Source organism: Pelecanus crispus, chromosome 4 (genome assembly GCF_030463565.1).
Source record: "Pelecanus crispus isolate bPelCri1 chromosome 4, bPelCri1.pri, whole genome shotgun sequence".
NCBI classification, from domain to species: domain Eukaryota; kingdom Metazoa; phylum Chordata; class Aves; order Pelecaniformes; family Pelecanidae; genus Pelecanus; species Pelecanus crispus.
Genome location: NC_134646.1, coordinates 25,287,748 through 25,304,390, shown reverse-complemented (window position 1 = coordinate 25,304,390; position 16,643 = coordinate 25,287,748).

Below are 16,643 nucleotides of genomic sequence, written 5' to 3'. Positions count from 1 at the left end.
TCATCAAAACAAGCTTTCTACAGATAGACCTGCCATTAAGGAGAGTTTCACTGGGAGAAATTGTACAGGCTCAGGAAAGATTTCCAGTGAAATGAGTATTTTGACTACAGGGAACAATTTGAGACACCTTTGTCCCTGCTAGTGAGCTAAAAGGAGCATACTGTGTGTTACACTAGACTTGGCTGATGGGTACAGCACCAGATTCAGGCTCAGCTCAAGCTCCACACAGGGAGCAGAGACCAGCAGCCTGCCACAGTGACTTTGGGGTGACCAGGATGATGTGACCACAGCCAGCCAGCTGGGCTGCAGTCATCCTCCTGGCAAGCAGAGATTGGACAGAGGGCCTCAAAAAAAAATAAAAACAAGAGCCAAGACATTTGAAGGGGCAGGCATTTGCCATTGACTGAGTAGTTCAGCAATGACTGGATTAATAATTTAGCCATGTACCCTGGGGCTAAGTGAGTGGTATGTCAGTGAGCTGTACAGCTTGGGTTGCTAAGGTTTCCCCCCCCAGAAGCTACTGTTTTTTATTCAAGAATGTTTGTTGAACTTGGCAACATTTACTGAAGGAAAAGAAAAACGGTGAAATATTTCATCATGTGAAAGAATTTAATATTTTATTAACAACAGAAAAATGCATCATGAATTTGAAGTGACATTTTAAATGTAAAGTGGTTTTATTTTATATGTATATTTAGAGAGAGTCTGAAGTACAGGAGTTAAATCCAGAAGGGGACATCCAACAAGCACACCCACAGTTGGACTGTCACCTCTGAGGAAAGACTTGGGTGCTAAAACAGTTTCAGTAGCTAATGGTATATGCTATCAAAATTTGTAAGCATGAAATATCAGAGGACTCTACAAATGGCTGCTCTTATACAAGATTTTTCTTAAGTATAGGCATACACACTTGTTTGACCCATGCCACAAAGCACAACTCCAAATTCATTGCAACTTTTCTTACACCTCTGACCATGCACACAGATGCAAAGACAACCTTGGTATTTCATTCCAAAAGCAGAACTCATGAACAGCAGCAAACTGACATTGTTGGTTTTATTAGGTTTTAGGGCTTTTTTGGTTGGTTGGGGGTTTTTTTTTGGTTGTTTTTTTTTTTTTAATCTGGCTGCTTGGAGAAAACACATGAAGGTATCTTGTTCCTATTCAGTAAGGAGGTGACAGTAACCTAACAGAAAAATGTATTCCCCATCCAGTTGGGAATTCTATTTTAAGAGGAAAATCCCTCAAAGATGGAAACACTAGAACTGAAACACTTAGACTGCAGCAAAACTTCACAGGAACCATAACCAGCTTAAAGGACTATATGTGCCACCTGAATCCAGTGCACCCTGGTTGGACTACATCTCCCACAAACCCTCACAAGCTTTCTTCCTGTGGTGGAGAATAACAATTTTTGGCTTGTCATCTGAACACACCCTGCAGCCTAATGCACTGCAAACACCTTCCTAGTAGTAGAGCTGCATCAAGCCATCATCTGCGTTGTGGAGCTGGAGCCCTACCTGTTTTCATATGTTAAAAAAAAAAAAAACTAACAAAGAAAGGAATTTCTTGGGCGAAATATTTTAAGCCAAAACAAACTTCAGCCAGGCTATTGTTTCTCCATTATCTATTGCGGCAAATACCAGATGAGTTATGATGTACCCCTTACAGGCAGCCTTGTGAAGCCTTCCGAGTGCTATGTGTAGTGAAGTCCACTGCTGAGATTGTGATCAAAAACCTTAGTACAGGACAAATGTCAAAGTGAGAAAAGAGCTAGGAAATGTTAATAGCATGCCTTTAGTCACATGCTGGCTCTTCGTCACAAGGCAAACAGCTTGGTAGAGTTTCAGTTGTACTACAATAACAGTTTGCAGAAATGAATGTAGCAGCATTGTTAACACTGAGCTACTATTATGTTCTTAAGTGTGCATGACTGACTGACTTTTAACACAACAGTTCAGTTCACATTTGTTACACAGACAATAGCAGCACTTTGGAAGAGGGTATAAAACTTTCAAACCTCCACAGACATGTTCAATGTGACAGTAATTCATGGGTTGTTCAAAGCTCCCTTTCAACAGAAAATAGTCTCTTGCACTAATGCAAGCTCTCTCCCTCCTTTTTTTAAAACAGTTGATCCATTCATAAACTGGAAGTTGAAGTAATAGCAAAAATTTTACAACCACTCCTAAAAATATACAAAGAAAAATCTAAAACCATCTCTAAGTTAATCCATTTAAGCTGCAAACATATCCAGAGAGCATGAATTTCACTGGGCAGGAAACAAGAAAACAGCATCATCTGTTGATGTGCAACAGCCCATTGTTTACTCAAGGCAGACAGAGGGAGCTGTTGCTATTCAAACGAGAGATGCTCTCGGACAGACACACATGATGATATATAATCAAGTAGTTTGAAAGATGACTGGCACCGAAGACCTCATTTACTAAGGTCAAAGAGAAAATGCATCTGTAATTCCCCCCATTTGCTTGTATAGTTTTCATCATCTCTTGCAAAAAAGCACCAACAGTAATGCGGAAGTGTTGCATAACATTAAAAATAAGTTTTTCAAGCCTGCCTCAATTACAGTCCATTACCAAAGCCAAGTAGATTTGAAAGCATTTATCCCCAGATGTGCCTTATACCAGTGTAAAGGGAGCATTTACCATGGACCAATAGAGCAGGTTGCAGACAAAGGACTGAGGGGCACATCCCATGCTGCCTCAGAGCACCACGGACCCAGGTTCAAATTGACTGCTGCAGGTTTGCAACATGACCCTGGCCAAGACACTTAGTTCTGGTCACCCTCCCTGCAATAGCCTCATGCCTCCCAGCACTGCTGGTAGCAGTTCTAGGTAGGACCCAGCTCCAGTTTTCCAGGCCCAGGCTATTTTCTCAGTGACCCATCCAAAGGCTGGCACCAAAATTGTTTGAGGAACAACAAGCTGTCCTCAAAGTCTAGGAACAGGAAACTAGGAGAACCTGGTCTGGATCAGACTGAGCTCCAGCTAACTGACATCTTCTATCTAGCAACTATTTAGAGCCAGAGTCAACACAGATCTTTACCCCACTCTATCCTTCCACTTTGACAGGTAAGAGATGAATGTTCCCAAGAAAGATTTTATCTAGAGCATTTACTGCATTAATGGATATTCAGCATGTTCATTAACTTGACTAAACCTTTCTGAAGTTTTACTAATACCCTCCACAGTATTCTCTGGCAGTGAGGTCCACAGGTTAATTAAGCACTGCAAGGAAAAAAACAAAGTTTTAAACTCTCCACCCAACAACTTTATTTGCTGCCTTATTTTCTTCTTGTGAGAAGTTTCTCAACAGCTCTTACTCACCACCCCACATACAGAAACAAACCCACTGCCCAATTATCACCTATGACACTAAACACAAACCATCACTGCTGTCCTCCCAGGACAGGGGTACACCGCAGAATGGAGGAGAAAGTCTACACCTCAGAGATGCAGCCAGCAGACTCCAACTGAAATCACTAAACCCCATAATTGCCCAGAGTATTTGGCCAGCAATAGGCCAGGTGCACAACTCTTTCCTTTGCACTTCTTCACTTTTGCTTTCTATCAGCTTCATTCAATACATTAACACATTTCCTCATGCAGTGCAGCAATGTCCTTGGCCTCAAAAATTGTGACGAGAAACAATTAGCTTAAACTGGATATTTGAAGACCTTTCATTAGCAGGATCCGTAGCAAATAGCCTGCAATCCTCTTAAAGCAGGGATCTCAACTCTGAACAGGAAATTTTAGGAAAACAGAAAATATGCCAAAGTATTATCCTGTTATATTGCTTTTGCTCATATTGGCAAGAGCATTGTGCTGTATGAAGTGAGCTTTAGTTCAATATTCACTGAAAAAAAAAAAAAAGCCTCACAAAAATTAATGGCATTTTAACTAGAGCTGGGTGAAACACCCAATAAAACAAGAAAGCACAGGAAGCCAGCCTGACTTTCTGATCCATTGCCAGCACCATACCCTTGCTATGCTTCGCTCTGTTACAAGCGGCAAAGCAACAGAGGACAATAGAAGGGCAGAGCTGGTTTACTATGTTTAGAAGACATCCTTTGGAAGATTACCAGAGAGATTATTTATTCCTTTTTGCCATGTCTCAGCTTTAACAGTGATGGCATCCCAGTAATTAAGCAGGAAACCCTACTGCATGCTTCTATGGAATTTAAGGACTGATACCTACTCAATGTCAGAGCACAGGTTTCTTGCCCCATATTTCATGCTGAAGTCCTTCAGGTGAGATTCCCCAGACTACTCAGTATACCCCACCTTGTTGCAGCCAGTGGCATAAAACCTCCTGACCTAAGTAAGAACAGAGTTCAGCAATGCAACATCCTAGCTGCTCTTTCTCCTACCTTTGAATTTGTCTCCCTGCTGCCACAGACAATTTAATTAATGCCAGTCAAGTTGTTAAACCCCATCTCTTGTAAGTACATGTGTCCTGGTTTCAGCTGGAGTAGCATTAATTTTCTTCCTAGTAGCTGGTATAGTGCTGTGTTTTGGATTAAGTATGAGAATAACGTTGATAACAGTTTTAGTTTTTGCTAAGTAGAGCTTACATTAGTCAAGGGCTTTTTCAGCTTCCCATGCTCTGCCAGGTGCACAAGAAGCTGGAAGGGGGCACAGCCAAGACAGCTGATCCAAACTGACCAAAGGGCTGTTCCATACCATATGATGTCATGCTCAGTATAGAAACTGGGGGGGCTGGCTGGGGGGGAAGTGACCACTGCTTGGGGACTGGCTGGGCATTGGTGGGTGGTGAGCAATTGCATCATGCACCACTTGCTTTGTATGTTATTATTACTACTACTGCTATTTTACTTTATTTCAGTTATTAAACTGTTCTTATCTCAACCCACGGGTTTTCTCTCTTTTACTCTTCTGATTCTCTCCCCCATCCCATGGGGGGAGGAGTAGTGAGTGAGCAGCTGTGTGGTGCTTTAGTTGCTGGCTGAGGTTAAACCATGACAACATGGAAAAGACATACATCATTCTTCTTCTGAGCAAAACCTGAAGGTATCCACTCCACAGAGGGGATTCAATTTCAGAATATAGTCCAAAACGGTACTTTCTATTTTGTTTAATACTTTGATTTATATTCTCATTAGCATGGGGAAACAGCTCCTATTAAAACTATTAAAGATAATTTTTGCAATATCAAAGGATATGAGTAGGTGTAGTGATAGTACTAGTGATAAAAATTAATAACCATTCATTATTTTTAATCATATGTACAGTTGAAATGAATAATCAGGAAAATAAACAAGACATTTTATATAAACCTAAAACTAAAGTGATGTGAAAACACTATAAATTACATTCTAAATTATCAGTTGTCCACTCAAAGTTTAATATTGCACTTTTGCAGACAGGAAAGTATTCTGCATGTAGGCCAGACAGCCAGGAACCAGTGAGCAGCATAACATCAAGCAAATGCCCATTTGCCTCTTCCATACCTGCATCCTTTGGTGTGCGCGCCTCCCCCCCCAAATCTCTAATACATCCAGGATAATGGGGGCATTTGGCATCTTACTCCCAGATATATATGAAGGATCACTGGATTGGGATGTTATTAATACTGAAAAGCACCAGTAATAACATTTCTTCCCTTAGTGTCTACAGCTGTTTCTTTACCATCCCATTGGCCATGTCTGTTCAGATCATCAGCTCTTTAGTATGGTGCTATTTCTCACTCAGAGAAGACGGCACAGCCAATGCCTCCACAGAATTCAGCAACAACACATCTTGGGTTCAAGCGACTAAAAGAAATACCCATGTGACTTGCAGGATTCATTTAGCACTCTCAGTCTGACCAATGCCTACCCAAGCTGAGCCTCACACAGCAGCTCTCAGCAGTGCATGTAAGGAGGCTGGGCTGACTTAAAGCAAGAACACTCCAGTCAGACTGACATACACAGCAGCTGATTCTTCCAACCATGTTCCCTTCCAGTTAATGGAGAACAGCTTCAAAAAGCACTAACTTGCACTACTTGTTTTGGATTTCAAGCATGCAAGAGTAACACCCAGCAAATAAGATACCATACTTCCCATCACTGTTTCAAAGCTCTGAAATCACAGCTCATGCTAAGCACCACCTTCAAAGTACATACTTCAATGATACTTGCACCTTTTGGTCTCAAAGCTGGAAAGATCTCTTCTTGGAAGGAGGGCTGTCATTTGGTTTTTTTGTTTAAGGACAAAGGGGCAGGTGGGAAATCAAGCAAGAAATAGACTGATCAAGTTATTTTCAACAATAGAACTGCAATTTTGTTTTTCATTACAGGTCACCTTAAAGGTTTTGCAAGAGCCTTTGCTAGATATTAAATTCGCCAGTGAAAGTTACAACAGCCATTTGAAAGTTGAAGTGATTTTATCTTAGGAATCAAATGTAAGCTTTGCTGCTGTCAAAAGCTCTGTTCTTGTGTCATCTAAAACATGTCCTATCTTAATTCTGAAATAACTGATACAGCTTTCTGTCTGCAGACAGGTTGCATCTTTGAAAGTTTCACTGCTCCAAAGCTTCAGTAGCTACACTATTCCACAGCCTCAGTAAAAGGGGGGGAAATATAGGTCACACAGGACTTTTTCAAGAAACATGCTTTTGCCTTCTCCTCAGACAACGTTCTGGGACAGTGAAAAGCCAGTGCCAACAAAAGACTACCAGAAGTGAGCACTGTATGCTCATCACAGCCCTTCCCCAGCTGATGAATTGAAGTCCCACACACTAGTCGTCACCTCAGTGGCTGGTTGTGCCATGTAAACCTTTCCAAACTTGGCCCAGGCTACCTAAAAGTCCCAGCTGCTCCCATAACAAAACTTTCCACACTAGAAATTGCAGAAGTAGCTCCCAAATTTGCCTCCTGGCAAGTTCCCAGAATTTGCCTCCTGGGCCACTGGAAAGGACAACTTAAAGCTAATTTCCATTATCTTGTCAGCCTAACTCACCTGACATCAGAGGAACAGTTTCACTAAAGTCACCCACATCTCCCCCCACCCCCTTGGCAGCTTTACAGGACATGTGGAGCCCCTGGCCAACAGTGGCCAGGCTGCCCCATGTCAGTAAAAGCTTTTCATCAGCAGAAAGAAAAAATCCAGAGTCAAAGAGAAAAAAAAAAAAAAAAAAAAGCCTCTTATCTCCTGCAGTATTTCTCTTCTGCATTCCACCAGAAAGGTGATCCTCATACACCTGTTGGTCTGGTACACAGCAAGCAGCAAGTTAAGCAGAACAGTGGTCACGAAGTCTGTGGCCTGTCCTTGGTGGAGGGAAGTCTTCACCATCTGGAGAGAAATCACAGGCAGGAGAGGCAACATAGGTCCAGCTCATCAGAAACAAAAAGGGACTGTTGGTTTGGCAGTTAGAGTTAGATCACAGAAGACACAACCCCTTTACTGTGTGTACAAGGGCGTTATATTTTGTGCAGCTAAGGGATTTAGAGGCTTTTCCCCTCATGTCTGCTTATTTGCAAAACTTGTACTCTGACAACACCACCGAGTGAGTTCATGAAGATCAGCACTGCCCTGAGAGTTCATGGAGATGCTGGAGCACCCAATTTCAGGGCACCATGCGGATTGCTACACAGGACTTGCACAGACAAGATACACAAACAAGTATATATGAATAAAAAAACCCTCAAGCTCACATGTTCATACTACACAGCTCAGTTCATGAAACTGGCTGCTCAACTCAGTAGAGGAAAGAGCCTTTAAGACCTGTTACTAGGACTAACTGAGGCTCTCAAAGCTGAGACAGCCCAGGCTGACTTGCCACAGAGCCCAAGGCATCCATCCAGGCTCTGCATGGCACAGCACACCCAAGTCCTTGCCAAATCCTGTCACTGTCTGGACCCATTTCCCTACCCCAGAGGGAGGTACCAGGCAAGACTGCTCAGGGCAGTTAAGGCCTACTGGCGCCCTCAGCCACTGGCTGCGCACCACCACAGGGAGATGTCCTGGGGAGGGGGAACTCAATGGCTTCTCCCAGGGATCCCTCCTGAGGTGAGCAGGAAGCCAGAGAATTAACAGGGTGAGTATAAGAAACTAGCAAAGAATCTTGCCTCTTCCCACTTCCCTTCTGTGGGCAGGGCCCGGCCCTGCATGACCTTGGTGTCCTCGGGCATGGACGTTCAGGCTGGTCAGGGCCACCTTGTATTCAAGGCAGCCAAGACAGGCCCCTGCCCACTGGCAGGATGAGGCCAACAAGTCCCAGGTCGCAGGCCCCCAGCAGCCCTACCAGGGGAGCTGGATTGCTCGCAAGCAATTTCTCCCTGGGGGTGCAAGAGCCAGCAGAAAGGTCACAGGCAGCCCCAGGAGCCACTTAGCTCCTCCTAGAGGTGCTGACCCCTGAGCTGTGGCAGGGCAGCAGGGCAGAGAGAGGGACCACCCTATAACCCCAGGAGACCCAAAAACCAGCACCAGGCACAAGGGCAGAGCAGCAGCTGGTGGGGAAGGGGTACAAGGTATACAGGCAACCCATACTTACATGTTCTTAAGCTGCTCCTTGTAATCATCCAGCAGCCAAGCACAGCCTGCAAAGGTCTTCTCCTTGAGGAATTTGAGCCAGTACTCTCTGTAGCACCTGGAGAAAGACAGACCTGTCTCATAACAGGCATCTTTCTCTACCAGCATCTCTCTCCGTTACCAGCACTTGTTCTAAGGGCCTGCCCTGTAGATGTGTGTGGCTCTAATGCAGGTAGCCCTGTGCAAACATATGTGCAGGATAGCACCACCTTGCTGCATAAGGATACCTGTTGCCTGCAACAACACTCTCCCCTCATTGCAGTCCCCAAGACAACACAAAGTGAATAAATAAGGCATTATGGTTATAGAGCAAAGATTGCTCTACTGCGTACCCAAATGACATCTTGAACCATCCTCAAGAGCTAAGAAGCTATTGCCACTAAACACTTAACAGCTATTGGGGGGGCAGAGATATGACTTGCATTTAACTACAGCACCCCCACTCCCTTCAACCCTCAGTCCATTGGAAGATTTAGGGTACAGGAAGCACTACAGAACCCTGCACAGCTGCAACCTGATAACAGCCTCCTACACCACTTGCAATTTAACCTAAAGCTACAGGCCAGCCCCAAACAATCCTATGATAGGAAACAAACCAAAAATAAGCACCCCACATACATCAACCTGAGATGAAGCCCAACTCCCCCAGCAGCCAAGCAGGGTAAACAGAGCTGAGTGAGAAGCAACAGCAAATTCAGCCAAAGATTCCAACACACAAAAATCAAATAGAAACTGATGAAACCAAGACACCCAGGGAAGAACACCAAACTTGGTAAAGACAAGAACTGTAGAAAGACCTACACACAGCCAGGGAAAAAAAAAAAAAAAAAAAAAAAGCCTCTCAGATGGAGCTTAAATGGGGGTGGGGAGGACCCATGTGAGGCTGTTCAGGGCAATTAGGGCCTATAAGGGCCCTGCAGGACTATTCTCTATTGCTGCCTGAGAGCAGGTGGCCTCTCTGGGAGAAACAGAATGAAATCAGGCAACTAGCTTGGACAAAATTCCTGACTTTTTGGTGTGCCTTCCCCCATATTCTTTATGTATTTCTGGGAGAGAGAGCCAGCTCTTAAGGCATCTTCCCTTCCCCAAATAGTTAGGGAGGAGATCTTCCATGATCAAGAGAATCACTTCAATGCCCAGAGTTAGGGAGGAAGGATGGGACTTGAAGGTCCTGATCTTGATTTGAAGGCTTTTGTTTAAATCCATATCTACCCAGTCTGCAAAGTAACAAAGCAAGATGGCAGACACGACACTGTGGCATTACAAAATAACTATCCCTCCCCCTTAGAAATATGTTAGAAGTCACTTTTACATCCAGGTTTCTTGCCTCCTCCTCAATGAGCAGCAGCTGTCTGCACTGAGGGACTGGTGGGAAGATTTGCTCCCTCCCATGCCTGTGCCAGCAGTGGGGAGGCAGCAGCCAGGAGCAGAGTCTGGTGGCTGCTGAAGTCCTGCAGCCCCCCGGACAGCTCCAGGGAAAGGAGGGGGTCTGTCCAGCCTGGGATTTATCAGCGACACCACCAGGCTGGTGGCATCCTGCCATGCCAAGTTTGGAAGGGCCTTGGCCTTCAATCCCCCCAGGGTCCTCCTTCATCAATGGCTGGGGCTGGAGGCTTGGTTTCCATGAACGGGACTTTCCTTTTCTCCTGGTGCTTGTTCCAGCTAAGAGTTGCAGGAGGCCTTAAGTTCTGTCTGTCCTTCAGGCACGTTGAAAGAAGCAGATAACAATGTCTGTGTCCTTCATACATCCACACTCCTGTGCACATATCTGGCTGTAGAAAAAGAGATGCTAAAGTGATGCCAGGGAGCTCCTTGGTCTTCTCTTTGTTTTTCTCTTTTTCTGCACTTAATATTTTTTCACTTATGAGAGTCCTGTGCACCCAGCCTTTGCCCTCCAGTGAAATTGCGGTTCCCGACATATCTGTGTGGTCTCACAGCAGCTCTGACACCTTTAGTGTCTGATCCAGTGCTCCTGTCAGTATACATGCCCTTGAGGGAACTTTCTGGTCTGCTCTAGATGTGGAAACGGATCATTATGGTTGCTTTTACTCTGTTTTTTGCTCTCAGAAACATCAGTTCCCAGCTATGAAGGCATTATGTGGCAGCCACCAAGCTGAGCGGCCCTCGGAATGTGGGAGGCGACAGCCTGGCTGGGACTAGCATAGCTGGTGCAGCCCAGGGCACCAAAACCTGCTCACTTCAGTAAAGCCAACTCATGTTTGTTCATCTGAGTGACATAGGGAGGTTTGGGGATTTTTTCCCCTCTAGTTTCTGTTTGTTTTGGTTTTGTCTGTTTGGTTGTAATTGTTGCTTTATTAGCATTTCTTGGATGTTTGTTTTGATTTCTCTTGAAATGTTTTCGAACTTGAGGGTCTCTAGGTGCTTCCTGTGTGGTGATGTTGACAGCAGGAGCACAACTCTGTGTGTGTGTGTTTGGGCATGGGGGGGGGCGTGTCTGTGTCTGGGCGGGGGGGTGGGGGTGGTTGTGTGTGTCCATCCATCTGTCCCCCCCTCAGAAAGGGTATGGCTGAGCTTCCTTGGCGAGTACCAAGCTGAGCCATTCAACGTCCCCCCTGCCAGATCATATAGGAGAGCACAAATTACTTCTTCCCCCCGCCCTGCCCCGCCACCCACCCACGCATGATCACCCTGCTGTGGCAGACCCATGGGTGGGTAGTGCTGGCTGGTCAGTTCAAGGTACCCACAACTGGGGATTTGGCCACAGCATGGTAATTCTTGCTCTTAAAATACCTACACCTAGCTGGTGTGGGGGTCCCCGTTACATAGTTTCCTCACAGGACTGGACTCTGCCCACATTTCCACTCAAGAGCAGGAGAAAATGGCAGTGCCTGTTCCTTGGAAGTTGTTCCTCACCAAGTGTTGGTTAGAGGAGCAGTTAGGTTCCCAGCATGGAGGGTGCTGGGGGACTCTGGGTTCTTCTCCTGTTGCCCACGGGTTTGAGGCAACCACAACAGATTACAACGCATGTTTCTTTTAGCTTTATAGACATCTGGGCTGTGGAGTGTCATTTCAGGGATACTGTGCATTTCCCTCACAGGCCAAGTTGTGGGCCTCCCCACCCCGTGTGACTGCAGCCTTCACGCATGACTGTGTGTCATCTGCTGGTGCTCTGCAGCAGAGCCCTGCTCTGCACTGGGGCGATCTCCTTGCTGGTGGTACGGACCCTCGCCCAGTGCCTCGCAGAACTTGGGCACCAGCTATCACCACCACGGCAGCCAGCCGCCCACCCTGCACCTGTGGCGGGGATTTTGGGGTGGTGCTTGGAGAGATGCCCCTGTGCCTTGCCAGTGTCACGCCACGGAAGCGCAGGGGAGGCAGGCGTTGTGGCGCTGGCTGTGGGGCAGCCACAGGCCGGGGCCGACATTCCTGTGAGGCTGTTGCAGTGCGCACAGGGCCACCAGCCAAGCAGCAGCTCCCCGCCGCCGTGGGGAGCCCAGGGCAGGGACAGGTCTGGGGGCAGCCGCCTCCCCAGGATGGGGGTGCAGAGGGAGGTGTTGCTGCCTGACCAGGCTGCGTTTCCAGGGCTTGCCGGGGAAGGGGTAGAGCTGTCCAGGGCACAGCCTGGCAGGGTTTGGGGTCCGCAGCGGGGGTGGCCAGACCCTCTCTGTAGGAAGGGTGCCCCCACCCAGCTCTGGAGTGGGGTGGGTGGGACATGGGGCTGCGGGTGGCCCCCTCCCTTTCCCCGGCATCAGACATGGGGCCTAGGATGGGGCTAAATCCTGTGGGTTTGGGTGCAAAACGGGGCTGTGATGGGGGTCCCTGAAATGCGGGACGACGTCGTGCGCCGGGCCAGACATAACACAAGTGATGACAGCCTCTGGGGTGAAAGGTGATTTTCAGAGCTCAGATGCCATCTTTGAGGTCAACCCTTTATTCAGTATTTGTACAATACTTCAAATATTTGTTAACAAATCAGTCAATACTTGTGGAAAAACCACTCAGTGCTTGTGTTTGGCAACCCCACATCCATGGGTCGCAGCCACCTCCCCCCCCAGTCGGGGCTGCAGGGGCAGGGCCTGCGCCGGGGGTGCAAGGTGCAAGGGTGTGGCCGGGCGGGGCCATCAGAGCACTGGTCCCTCGCGGCAGCCATGCGTGCGCCCTGGCGCACCTTCCCCCACGACTTTCCCCCGCATGGCAGCGGCCGGGCCCGGCTCCCCTGGCGGGGCCCAGGGCAGGCGCGGGGGGCTCAGCCCAGGAACCGGCTGCGCTGGGGGGGCCGGGAGCGCAGGGCTGGGGATGTGGCCCCAGGGAGGTCTCAGGGCGGAGGTGGGTGGGCAAGTGGCGGTGCCCGGGCGGCCGCACTGCCAGTGGCTCCGTGGAGGAGCAGGTGGGGCTCGGGGAATGAAGCCCAGAGGGCGGGAGCCGGGCACCCCCCAGCCTCGCCCCGTGGGACCCCCGGCTGGTTCCCAAGCACCACCCAGGGCTCCTGGGACCATCCCTGACACCGCATGTGGGCCGGCACCAGTGAGGGGTTTGGGGCTCAGCCCCAGGGCTGAGCTGGGGGGTTTGGGGGCTCAAGACCAGGCACACGCAGCTGGTTTTGGGGCTCAGGTGCAGAGACTCAGTCATGGTTTTGAGGTTCAAAACCAGGGTTATTTGGTGGGTTTGGGTCTCAAACATAGACTGGGGTGTGGATTTAGGACTCAGAAACAAGTTCAAGGGGCTGGTTTCGAGGCTCAGAAGCAGAGGTGGAGTCCTGTGTTTTTCAGGCCTTGGAAGGAGGCTCAGAGTCTGTTCTGGGGGCTCAAAACCAGGCTCCTATGGCTGGTTTTAGGGTCAGAAACATGGGCTTAAGCTCTGCGTTTTCCAGACTTGGACACAGGCTCAGGGAAGCCTGTTTTGGGGGTGCAAAACCCTGGCTTACTTGACTTCAGGAAGGGAGGGCAAGTCACAGGTTTTGGGCCTCAAAGGGAGACACACCACACGGCTGGTTTGGGGGCTCAGGAACAGAGCTCAAGAACAGAACTAAGTCCTGTGTTTTCTGTACTTGAAAATGGAGACCAAGTCCTGCATTTTCCACAGTTGAAAACAGGCTCACAGGGCTGTTTCGGGGGCTTGAAGACAGTGACACAGTCCTGCATTTTTGGGTCTGGGAAATGGGCTCCTGGGGCTGGCACAGACACCAGGTCCTGCACATTTGGGCTCAGGAATGGAGACCGAGCAGGGGCTGTTTCTGTGCAGGGGGCGGGAGGGTGTTGGGTCTGGGCAGGCGGGAGGTGGGCAGGGTGTGTGGACTCCAGCCAGAGGCAGGGCTCTGGTCATGTTGGTCCCTGAAACTTGCGGAGGCCGGCATGCACCAGGCCGAATCAAACATCTGAGCTAGGCTCTGGGGGAAAAGGCACCTTTCACACCTTCTTCATGTGTCCAACTCATTAGTTGAGGCATGTACAACAGCCAGAATAGTCATTAACTCATTAGTCCAGATTTAGAAAATGTACAATTACGACAGTTCATATTCTAATGACAGTGATTGATTTACAACCTTGTCAAAGCCCACACTGCTGTAATGAGCAGAAGCTGTAATTAGCTTAAGGATGGGCAGGGCTGGTCCCAGCCAGGAGCAGGGCAGGTGGCAGCATCGTCCTCGGCGCAGGCAGCCCAGCTTCTTCCCCAGGGATTCAGTAACCCCTGGGCAGGTCCCCTCCCCATCTCCTTTCAAAGGCAGAAATGGTGTGTCCCAGCACAGGCGTGGTTCCTGCTTGGCAATTTGTGGGGGCAGCACCACCAGCCCGGTCACCCTCACTTGCCACACATGAACCCAAGACTGAACCGGCTCCTCTGTCCCTGGGGAGAAAGGCACTTTTCAAGGGGAAAACGGCCAGACAGCATCTTCGATTTCACATTACACTTACACAATACTTTCTGTATTTATTAACTAATTATTAAATGTTTAATAATCAGATAATATTTGTAAACTAATAATTCATTATTATTTAAATACTTGTAAACTGATTATTCAACATGTACTCAATATTAAGCTATGATACTTATAATCAAGTGATAGCAGCGATTGATTTACAACCATGTCAAGAGCCCCCCTGGCGCTGCCGCGAGCAGGAGCTGCACTCCCACCCTCACGAAGATGGCAGGAGCCAGGCAGGTTCAGGCAGCACCCCAGCAGTCACCCAGCACAGGCGTTTTCCCTCGGCATCAGGCAGGGGGTGGGAGCAGCTGCGGGTTTATCCCCAAGGAGTCAGGCCACAGACATTGCTCTGGTGCAGCTGCGGGTCCCCCCAGCTCTCACTCCTGCCAGTGGCCACACCACAGCCCAGTGCCAAGGACCAGCCCCTTTGGTTCAGCCCGCAGTCACCTCCCCAACAGGAGCCCATGATGGGGTGGAGTCTGGCGAGGCAGCAGCGCGTCATGGTTTCACCTGCCCATGGGGCCGGGATGAAGCCACCTGCACGGTCAGGACCTACCTCAGAGATACTCTGGGCTCAGCACTGGGTGGGAGGCAGCGAGGCGGCCTTCAGCAGCTGTGAAGAGGACTTCCTCGATGGAGAGCCAGGCCCTGAGTGCTGCTGTGGTGCACCTGTGGGTCCCACTCATGCTCCAGCTTAGCCTGGCGCCTGGTTTCCTGCAGGCAGCTTCCATGGTGGGCAAAACAGCTTCAACCTGGGGAATATTAACTTATTCCCAATTAAAATACAAATGCAATTACTAATTCACACAGTATGGAACGAAGACAAACATTAGACCAGCACCTTTTGCCCCCCTCCCCTGGCTCCGCTCCCCAGCCCAGGCTCTCCCCTTGGGCAGCGCAAGGGTGTGCGCACACGCACCAGGTCACAGCCAGCACGCCGGGGCTTCTCGCTGCTGCTCCCTCCTCCTCCTCCTCCTCACATGCTCTCACCCAGCTGTTCTGCCCCTCCTCGCACACATTTTCCCGGGACACGTCCAGCGTGGCTGAGGGGCTCGACCCTGTCTGGTGGAGCCAGCTGGGCCCGGCCTGTGGCCACCCCCGCAGCCCCCCAGCAGCGGCGCTGCCAGGTAAAGGTGCTGCAGGCCTGGCACAGCCCACAGCCCACCACCTGGGGCTTCCCGGGGCTGCCGCTGCCCCTCCGGGCGGCCGGGGGAACGGACCCCCCAGAGGCGCCGGGCGCCACTCCCGGCCGAAGCCCGGCGGCCGCCCTGGCCCCAGGCAGCACCACTCTCAAAGCCTGGGGGCGCAGCAGGTGCGCCTCGTCCCGCCTGCTCCAATCAGCGCTGGCGGCGTCACCGGCAGGGAGCCAATCATAGAATCACAGATTCATAGAATCGTTTAGGTTGGAAAAGACCTTTAAGATCATCCAGTCCAACCATTAACCTACACTACCAAGTCTACTCTAAACCAATCAAGGGTAGACTAGACTAAACCATGTCCCCAAGTGCCACATCTACCCGTTTTTTGAACACTTCCAGGGATGGTGACTCCACCACCTCTCTGGGCAGCCTGTTCCAATGCTTGACTACCCTTTCCGTGAAGAAATTTTTCCTAATTTCCAACCTAAACCTCCCCTGGCGCAGCTTAAGCCCATTTCCTCTCGTCCTATCGCTAACTGCTTGGGAGAAGAGACCAACACCCACCTCACTACGACCTCCTTTCAGGGAGTTGTAGAGAGCGATAAGGTCTCCCCTCAGCCTCCTCTTCTCCAGACTAAGCGGGGGCCGCTGGCCCAGTGTAAGGGTTGGGCCCAGCCCCTGCCCTCAGTGGTGCCTTCAGAGTGGGGCGGGTGGTGGTGGTGCGAGCTGACCCTTGGCCTGCCTTCGGTGGAGGAGGCCTTGAGACCTTTGCTGCTGTCTCTCAGTGTACATAGGTATGTGCTGCTTTCCCTTGCCTAGCAGGTGGGTGGAGCCGTCTGTTGCTGGGAACTTGAGATGGGACAGCTGGAGGAGGGTGCACCCATCAACATAACGTAGAAACTTTAGGGAGGTGGAGGCTGTAAGGAAGAGCATTCAAATTGCTACTGAAACACAGGATGAAGCACTACAGCATTTTTACAGGTGTAACTAAGAGGGAGAAGCTGAATATGCAAGTAGAATACATCAAAGCTTCTGTGCAAATACTGGTTAGTAATGGTGGCCTGCTGC